Below are 10,947 nucleotides of genomic sequence, written 5' to 3'. Positions count from 1 at the left end.
TGAAGGAACTACCTGATAAATCCTCTTCCTGTCTCTTCACAGCCCTCTGACGTAGATGCTCTAAAGCATTGAGCGGCTCTATACCTGGGATTTGGATTACAATATCGCAGTCTTCTCCGGAGAGAAGCGTTTAACTCTCCTGTCTAAATGGTTCTGACTCTGTTTACCCTCTCCGTCATTGGCTCTCCGTTGGGGGCCTGGAAGCCCCGTCCAGAGGAGTGAAGCACAGAAAACCAATTATCTTTATAAAGCGTCCCAAATGGCAGCACGTTCCCTTTATAGGGCACTACATTTGACCAGATTCATCAGTTAAAAGTAGTGCACTATTAAGGGGATAGGGAGCCATTTTGGAACACAAGACCTGAGTTGCCATGAGGAAAGCAAGAGAATCAACCAACTCAATATACAGTGGGGCAAAAAAGTATTTAGTCAGCCACCAATTGTGCAAGTTCTCCCACTTAAAAAGATGAGAGAGGCCTGTAATTTTCATCATAGGTACACTTCAACTATGACAGACAAAATGAGAAAAAAAAATCCAGAAAATCACATTGTAGGATTTTTTAATGAATTTATTTGCAAATGATGGTGGAAAATAAGTATTTGGTCAATAACAAAAGTTTATCTCAATACTTTGTTATATACCCTTTGTTGACAATGACAGAGGTCAAACGTTTTCTGTAAGTCTTCACAAGGTTTTCACACACTGTTGCTGGTATTTTGGCCCATTCCTCCATGCAGATCTCCTCTAGAGCAGTGATGTTTTGGGGCTGTTGCTGGGCATATATATATATATATATATATATGCATGTGTTGTCATTAAGCATGGGGTGTTATCATTCACTACAGGGAATGATGATGTGCCCGTACCATATCTATCTAGATCGTATGCCCAACATGATGTCCTCCTTAATGTGAAATAAACCCTCACTCCGGTTGATTGTCTATTAAAGTTAACAGGGCTTGTATAATTTAAAAAAATATATATATGTTTTTAAACCACTTCCCATTAACTGAGACTTGGAAACTTATAGATGTTTTTCAAAGTGTTTTTTTGTTTTTGTAATTGATTATTTTAAACTTTTTATGAGCGTATTAGTTGGGTTGAATCGGTGACGGTTGTGTGAAACGCAGTTTAATTCGTTAAAATCTGGTTTCAGTTGAATAATGGGGGGGGGGGGGGGCTGCTTCTCAAGACTGAGTCTCTATTGTTAACTGGAAAGATATGCCCCAAATGACACCCTATTACCATAGAGCACACTACTTTTGACTAAATTCCCATGGGAACAGGGAGCCATTTGGGATCATTATAGTGCAACACCTCTGATCAGATTCCTATGGGAGCCATTTGGGATCATTATAGTGCACTATCTCTGACCAGATTCCTATGGGAACAGGGAGCCATTTTGGATCATTATAGTGCACTATCTCTGATCAGATTCCAATGGGAGCCATTTGGGATCATTATAGTGCTACAACCTCTGACCAGATTCCTATGGGAACAGGGAGCCATTTTGGATCATTATAGTGCAACACCTCTGACCAGATTCCTATGGGAATAGGGAGCCATTTGGGATGCCTCCTTAGTCAACAGGACTACAGAATCCTTCTTACAATATTTTGACCGTTTCAATTATCTGTGACTTGGAATCTTACAGGGATTTATGAAGTGTTATCCTTTGATTTCACTTTCTTTCAACCTTCTAATTACCGTATGAGTTCATCGTGAAAAGTATTGTGACAGTCGTGTGAAATGCAGTTTAATTATAGTTTGGTTTTAATTAAAATATATAATTGTTTTGTTGCTTCTCTTGACTTTTTTTCATTCTCTCCAAATACACTTTCTCTTTCTCTCTCCCTCAGACTCTCTCTCTCTGTCTCTCTGTCTCTCTCTCTCTCTCTGTCTCTCTCTGTCTCTCTCTCTCTCTCTCTCTCTCTCTGTCTCTCTCTCTCTCTCTCTCCCTCTCCCCCTCTCTCTCTTTCATTCTCTCTCTCTGTCTCTCTCTATCTCTCTCTCTCTTTCATTCTCTCTCTCTCTTTCATTCTCTCTCTCTCTCTCTCTCTCTCTCTCTCTCTTGCTCTCTCTCTCTTTCATTCTCTCTCTCTCTTGCTCTCTCTCCCGCTCTCTCTCTTTCTCTCTTTCATTCTCTCTCTCTCTCTCTTGCTCTATCTCATTCTCTTTCTATGTCTCTCTCTCTTTCTATCTCTCTCGCTCTCTCTTTCTCTCTTTCATTATTTCGCTCTCTCTCTCCATCCTTCCCTCTCTCTACCGATTTGATTGGATGGGCAGGTGAGGGCAAAGTGGGAACATTCAGCATGCTTCTGTTGTGTTTTGCATCAGACTCTTATCAAGATATAATTGGGATAAATGATGCATGAAATGAGGCGTTAAATAATGCTACAATATGCAACCTCCAAAGTTAAACGGTGTCCAGCTCGTCTGTGTCCTTCGTCCCCCAGCGGATAGCAACCATCTGGCGTCGGCCATTACCGTTGACCTGAGTGCCAGGCTCCTTAGTGTGGACGCTTCGACATCCCCCCCCTGGTCAAGCCCCTGTGCACCTGACCGCATTGATACAACCTTGCACAGAGTGTTAGGGGACAAGTTACTCATTCAATACGGGGCAACAAAAACAGTGTTTCCCCCCCATGGTTTTAATGCCACATGTTTCCATGGTTTTAATGCCACATGTTTCCATGGTTTTAATGTCACATGTTTCCCTCCATGGTTTTAATGCCACATGTTTCCCTCCATGGTTTTAATGCCACATGTTTCCATGGTTTTAATGAAACATGTTTCCATGGTTTTAATGACACATGTTTCCATGGTTTTAATGACACATGTTTCCCTCCATGGTTTTAATGCCACATGTTTCCATATTTTTAATGCCACATGTTTCCATGGTTTCAATGCCACATGTTTCCATGGTTTTAATGCCACATGTTTCCCTCCATGGTTTTAATGCCACATGTTTCCCTCCAAGGTTTTAATGCCACATGTTTCCCTCCTTTTAATGCCACATGTTTCCATGGTTTTAATGCCACATGTTTCCCTCCATGGTTTTAATGACACATGTTTCCATGGTTTTAATGCCACATGTTTCCATGGTTTTAATGCCACATGTTTCCATGGTTTTAATGCCACATGTTTCCATGGTTTTAATGCCACATGTTTCCCTCCATGGTTTTAATGACACATGTTTCCATGGTTTTAATGACACATGTTTCCATGGTTTTAATGACACATGTTTCCATGGTTTTAATGCCACATGTTTCCCTCCATGGTTTTAATGCCACATGTTTCCATGGTTTTAATTCCGCATGTTTCCCTCCATGGTTTTAATGCCACATGTTTCCATGGTTTTAATGCCACATGTTTCCCTCCATGGTTTTAATGTTACATGTTTCCATGGTTTTAATGCCGCATGTTTCCCTCCATGGTTTTAATGCCACATGTTTCCATGGTTTTAATGCTGCATGTTTCCCACCATGGTTTGAATGCCACATGTTTCCATGGTTTTATTGACACATGTTTCCCTCCATGGTTTTAATGTCACATGATTCCCTCCATGGTTTTAATGCCACATGTTTCCCTCCATGGTTTTAATGCCACATGTTTCACTCCATGGTTTTAATGCCACATGTTTCCCTCCATGGTTTTAATGCCACATGTTTCCCTCCATGGTTTTAATGTCACATATTTCCCTCCATGGTTTTAATGCCACATGTTTCCATGGTTTTAATGCCACATGTTTCCCTCCATGGTTTTAATGCCACATGTTTCCATGGTTTTAATGCCACATGTTTCCCTCCATGGTTTTAATGTCACATGTTTCCCTCCGTGGTTTTAATGACACATGTTTCCCTCCATGGTTTTAATGTCACATGTTTCCCTCCGTGGTTTTAATGACACATGTTTCCCTCCGTGGTTTTAATGACACATGTTTCCCTCCGTGGTTTTAATGTCACATGTTTCCCTCCGTGGTTTTAATGTCACATGTTTCCCTCCGTGGTTTTAATGCCACATGTTTCCATGGTTTTGATGCCACATGTTTCCATTGTTTTAATGCCACATGTTTCCATGGTTTTAATGCCACATGTTTCCCTTCATGGTTTTAATGTCACATGTTTCCCTCCATGGTTTTAATGCCACATGTTTCCCTCCATGGTTTTAATGCCACATGTTTCCCTTCATGGTTTTAATGTCACATGTTTCCCTCCATGGTTTTAATGCCACATGTTTCCGTGGTTTTAATGCCACATGTTTCCCTCCATGGTTTTAATGCCACATGTTTCCCTCCGTGGTTTTAATGACACATGTTGTAAGTGTTTTCAAAAAGATGGAAATCGACTGATAAAAATAGTAGTTTCAGAATGTTTTTTTTATTAGTATTTTTTAAATGTGAATTGTTGAAACCTGTAGGATTATTTTTGATGTAATATTGTATGAGTCATTTGCCTGACATGTTTGATTAAACAGAAACAGGAACAGCTACTCTTACTGTAATCCAGGGTCTGTTGATAGACGTACCATTTATACCGACAGAGGGGTTTAACTAGTATATCCAGGAAGTCTTTTGGTAGGAGTCAAAACGCACATTCTCTGAACTTAACGTGATGGGGTGCCTTAATAACGAGCAGGGGCCCTGTGAAATATAAGGAGCCTTAGAATAACGTGTGAATCCTTTTCACAATAATCATCCATACCTAATAATTCACTACTAAACTATTCACATAAAAAGGTTACGGACTGAATCTGGAATCAGTAAACAGTTACTGACTGAATCTGGAATCAGTAAACAGTTACTGACTGTATCTGGAATCAGTAGAAAGTTACTGACTGAATCTGGAATCAGTAAACAGTTACTGACTGAATCTGGAGTCAGTAGAAAGTTACTGACTGAATCTGGAATCAGTAAACAGTTACTGACTGAATCTGGAGTCAGTAGAAAGTTACTGACTGAATCTGGAATCAGTAAACAGTTACTGACTGAATCTGGAATCAGTAAACAGTTACTGACTGAATCTGGAATCAGTAGAAAGTTACGGACTGAATCTGGAATCAGTAGAAAGTTACTGACTGAATCTGGAATCAGTAGAAAGTTACGGACTGAATCTGGAATCAGTAGAAAGTTACTGACTGAATCTGGAATCAGTAGAACGTTACTGACTGAATCTGGAATCAGTAGAAAGTTACGGACTGAATCTGGAATCAGTAGAAAGTTACTGACTGAATCTGGAATCAGTAGAAAGTTACGGACTGAGTCTGGAATCAGTAGAAAGTTACGGACTGAATCTGGAATCAGTAGGAAGTTACGGACTGAATCTGGAATCAGTAGAAAGTTACTGACTGAATCTGGAATCAGTAGAAAGTTACGGACTGAATCTGGAATCAGTAGAAAGTTACTGACTGAATCTGGAATCAGTAGAAAGTTACTGACTGAATCTGGAATCAGTAGAAAGTTACTGACTGAATTTGGAATCAGTAGAAAGTTACTGACTGAATCTGGAATCAGTAGAAAGTTACTGACTGAATCTGGAATCAGTAAACAGTTACTGACTGTATCTGGAATCAGTAAACAGTTACTGACAATCTGGAATCAGTAAAAAGTTACTGACTGATTCTGGAATCAGTAAAAAGTTACTGACTGATTCTGGAATCAGTAGAAAGTTACTGACTGAATCTGGAATCAGTAGAAAGTTACTGACTGAATCTGGAATCAGTAAAAAGTTCCGGACTGTTTATGATGTATCTGGAATACAAACAAGCAAACTAGTAAACTGGTGCAAAAGCCAACAACTCCTTCCAAAAGGCAGGAAGTCATCGTACAACTAAACAAATCAGTATTCCCCCGTACGGCAGTCGAGAACGGAGCTGGACTTCTCCCCTAAAAACGTGTCACAGGGGATCGGAATCGTTCACCATGTTGATTGGTACGTTAAGTAAGTAAGACAGCACAGAGAAACAGATTATGTATAACCATCCATCTTAGAGAGGTGTTTGGGGTGTGTCCCCAAAATGGCAAAAAGAGAAACAGAGGGCATGTGTCCCAAAATGGCAACAGCACAGAGAAACAGAGGATCTAAAACCATCCAACTCAGAGAGGTGCCTGTGTTCCAAACGGCACCCTATTCCCTATATAGTGCACTACTTTAGACCAGAGCCCTAAAGAACCCTATTCCCTATATAGTGCACTACTTTAGACCAGAGCCCTAAAGAACCCTATTCCCTATATAGTGCACTACTTTAGACCAGGGCCCTATAGAACCCTATTCCCTATTTAGTGCACTACTGTAGACCAGGGCCCTTATAGAACCCTATTCCCTATATGGTGCACTACTTTAGACCAGAGCCCTATAGAACCCTATTCCCTATATATAGTTCACTATTTTAGACCAGAGCCCTATAGAACCCTATTCCCTATATAGTACAGTACTTTAGACCAGAGCCCTATAGAACCCTATTCCCTATATATAGTTCACTACTTTAGACCAGAGCCCTATAGAACCCTATTCCCTATATAGTGCACTACTTTAGACCAGAGCCCTATAGAACCCTATTCCCTATATATAGTTCACTACTTTAGACCAGAGCCCTATAGAACCCTATTCCCTATATAGTACAGTACTTTAGACCAGGGCCCTATAGAACCCTATTCACTATGTAGTGCACTACATGGAATAAGGTGACATTTGGGATGTACATTTAACTAAATATTTATTTGAGATGTGTCATTAAAACCATGGAAACATGTGTCATTAAAACCATGGAAACATGTGTCATTAAAACCATGGAAACATGTGTCATTAAAACCATGGAAACATGTGGCATTAAAACCATGGAAACATGTGGCATTAAAACCATGGAGGGAAACATGTGGCATTAAAACCGTGGAAACATGTGTCATTAAAACCATGGAAACATGTGGCATTAAAACCATGGAGGGAAACATGTGGCATTAAAACCATGGAGGGAAACATGTGACATTAAAACCATGGAAACATGTGGCATTAAAAAAATGGAAACATGTGGCATTAAAACCATGGAGGGAAACATGTGACATTAAAACCATGGAGGGAAACATGTGACATTAAAACGATGGAAACATGTGGCATTAAAACCATGGAAACATGTGGCATTAAAACCATGGAGGGAAGCATGTGGCATTATAACCATGGAAACATGTGGCATTAAAACCATGGAAGGAAACGTAGCATTAAAACCACGGAGGGAAACATGCAGCATTAAAACCATGGAAACATGCAGCATTAAAACCATGGAAACATGTGGCATTAAAACCATGGAAACATGTGGCATTAAAACCATGGAAACATGTGGCATTAAAACCATGGAGGGAAACATGTGTCATTAAAACCATGGAAACACGTGGCATTAAAACCATGGAAACATGTGGCATTAAAACCATGGTAACATGTGGCATTAAAACCATGGAAACATGTGGCATTAAAACCACAGAAACATGTGGCATTAAAACCATGGAGGGAAACATGTGGCATTAAAACCATGTAGGGAAACATGTGGCATTAAAACCACGGAGGGAAACATGTGGCATTAAAACCATGGAAACATGTGGCATTAAAACCACAGAAACATGTGGCATTAAAACCATGGAAACATGTGGCATTAAAACCATGGAGGGAAACATGTGGCATTAAAACCATGGAAACATGTGACATTAAAACCATGGAAACATGTGGCATTAAAACCATTGAAATATGTGGCATTAAAACCATGGAAACACGTGGCATTAAAACCATGGAAACATGTGGCATTAAAACCATGGAAACATGTGGCATTAAAACCATGGACACATGCAGCATTAAAACCATGGAGGGGAACATGCAGCATTAAAACCACGGAGGGAAACATGTGGCATTAAAACCATGGAAACATGTGGCATTAAAACCATGGAAACATGTGGCATTAAAACCATGGAGGGAAACATGCAGCATTAAAACCATGGAAACATGTGGCATTAAAACCATGGAGGGAAACATGTGGCATTAAAACCATGGAGGGAAACATGTGGCATTAAAACCATGGGGGGAACATGTGGCATTAAAACCATGAAACATGTGGCATTAAAACCATGGAAACATGCAGCATTAAAACCATGGAGGGAAACATGCAGCATTAAAACCATGGAAACATGTGGCATAAAACCATGGAAACATGTGGCATTAAAACCATGGAAACATATGGCATTAAAACCATGGAAACATGTGTCATTAAAACCATGGAGGGAAACATGTGGCATCAAAACCATGGAAACATGTGGCATTAAAACCATGGAAACATGTGGCATTAAAACCTCTTACTTCTACCCCCTCCTTTTTTGAAAATTCTGTTAAAAATCGCGCAACTTTTCAGCGTCCTGCTACTCATGCCAGGAATATAGTATATGCATATGATTAGTATGTGTGGATAGAAAACACTCTGAAGTTTATAAAACTGGTTAAATCACGGCTGTGACTATAACAGATTGTGTGTTTCATTGAAAAACGCAAGAAAAACTGCTCTCTGAAAGCTAAAAATAATTTCCATAAGTCACTTCCACCAGTTATTAAAAGAGAACAGAATTTAATGGCAATCTGCCTGCAATTCATACAAATTCCGCACGATGGCGCCATTGTCCTAATTTTCAATTGAATTTATTGTTGGAAAATCCTTCTGTCTGACCTCCATTTTCCCAGTCTTCACCCGGATGCAGTTGAGGGAGATATCAGATGGCATTGTTTTTGCAAGTGAAGACCTATTGAAAAGACATCGCCCTGTAATCATTTTGATAGATTATAAACGTTTACTAATACCTAAAGTTGGATTACAAAAGGATTTCGAAGTGTTTTGTGAAAGTTTATCGTCGACTTTTTTAATTTTAAAAAATTACGCAGCGTTTAAAAACGATGATTTTTTTCTGAATGACACAGATCCCATACAAAGTTATTTTGGGTATATATGGACCGATTTAAACGAAAAAAAGACCCAATAGTGATGTTTATGGGGCATATAGGAGTGCCAAGAAAGAAGCTCGTCAAAGGTAATGAATGTTTTATATTTTATTTCTGCGTTTTGGGTAGCGCCGGCTACCGCAAAATCTGTTGTTTACGTGTCGTGCTGGCATTTTGGGGGGTGCATGCTATCAGATAATAGCTTCTGATGCTTTCGCCGAAAAGCATTTTAAAAATCTGACTTGCTGGCTAGGTTCACAACGAGTGTAGCTTTAATTCAATACCCTGCTTGTGAATTTTGATCAAAGATTGAGTTGTAACGAGTACATTTAGCATTTAGCGTAGCGCATTTGCATTTCCAGGGGCATACTTGAGACGTCTGCGTCTCAAGTATGGTCAAGAAGTTAAAACCATGGAGGGAAACATGTGGCATTAAAACCATGGAGGGAAACATGTGGCATTAAAACCATGGAAACATGCGGCATTAAAACCATGGAAACATGTGGCATTGAAACCATGGAGGGAAACATGCAGCATTAAAACCATGGAGGGAAACATGTGACATTAAAACCATGGAATCAAAGCAAATCAAATCGAATCAAATGTATTTATATAGCCCTTCGTACATCAGCTGATATCTCAAAGTGCTGTACAGAAACCCAGCCTAAAACCCCAAACAGCAAGCAATGCAGGTGTAGAAGCACAGTTGCTAGGAAAAACTCCCTAGAAAGGCCAAAACCTAGGAAGAAACCTAGAGAGGAACCAGGCTATGTGGGGTGGCCAGTCCTCTTCTGGCTGTGCCGGGTAGAGATTATAACAGAACATGGCCAAGATGTTCAAATGTTCATAAATGACCAGCATGGTCGAATAATAATAAGGCAGAACAGTTGAAACTGGAGCAGCAGCACGGCCAGGTGGACTGGGGACAGCAAGGAGTCATCATGTCAGGTAGTCCTGGGGCATGGTCCTAGGGCTCAGGTCAGTTGAAACTGGAGCAGCAGCACGGCCAGGTGGACTGGGGACAGCAAGGAGTCATCATGTCAGGTAGTCCTTGGGCATGGTCCTAGAGCTCAGGTCAGTTGAAACTGGAGCAGCAGCACGGCCAGGTGGACTGAGGACAGCAAGGAGTCATCATGTCAGGTAGTCCTGAGGCATGGTCCTAGGGCTCAGGTCCTCCGAGAGAGAGAAAGAAAGAGAGAAGGAGAGAATTAGAGAACGCACACTTAGATTCACACAGGACACCGAATAGGACAGGAGAAGTACTCCAGATATAACAAACTGACCCTAGCCCCCCGACACATAAACTACTGCAGCATAAATACTGGAGGCTGAGACAGGAGGGGTCAGGAGACACTGTGGCCCCATCCGAGGACACCCCCGGACAGGGCCAAACAGGAAGGATATAACCCCACCCACATAGGGAAACATGTGTCATGAAAACCATGGAAACATGTGGCATTAAAACCATGGAAACATGTGTCGTTAAAACCATGGAAACATGTGTCATTAAAACCATGGAAACATGTGGCATTAAAACCATGGAGGGAAACATGTGGCATTAAAACTGAAAGGAGGTTTTGGGACGAAGTCAATAGTTCCAGTCCCTCAGGCCAGAACCAGGGCTTATGGACAATCAGAAGATGACAACATGAGCTCGTCACATGGGGAGAATGAAGCTAATGCAGAAAACAATCCTAATATATCACGCTTTAGAGACTTGAAAAGAAAGAGACTGACAGGTGAAGACCACTTTGTTTGTTTCCCAACACATCTGTCAGGACCATTTATCCCATTGAGGTCCAGTGGATTATATCACACTAACAAAGCAGACGAAACCACGACAAGTTCAATAATCAGCTGAGTTAGTGAATTCCCTTATCACTCTCTTCTTCCCCCTGACAGTCTGTTGTGTTGAGTCAATCCCCTTCACTCTCTTCTTCCCCCTGACAGTCTGTTGTGTTGAGTCAATCCCCTTCCCTC

This window comes from Oncorhynchus clarkii, chromosome 18 (assembly GCF_045791955.1).
Source record: "Oncorhynchus clarkii lewisi isolate Uvic-CL-2024 chromosome 18, UVic_Ocla_1.0, whole genome shotgun sequence".
Lineage (NCBI taxonomy): Eukaryota > Metazoa > Chordata > Actinopteri > Salmoniformes > Salmonidae > Oncorhynchus > Oncorhynchus clarkii.
This window is presented reverse-complemented; position numbering follows the sequence as displayed.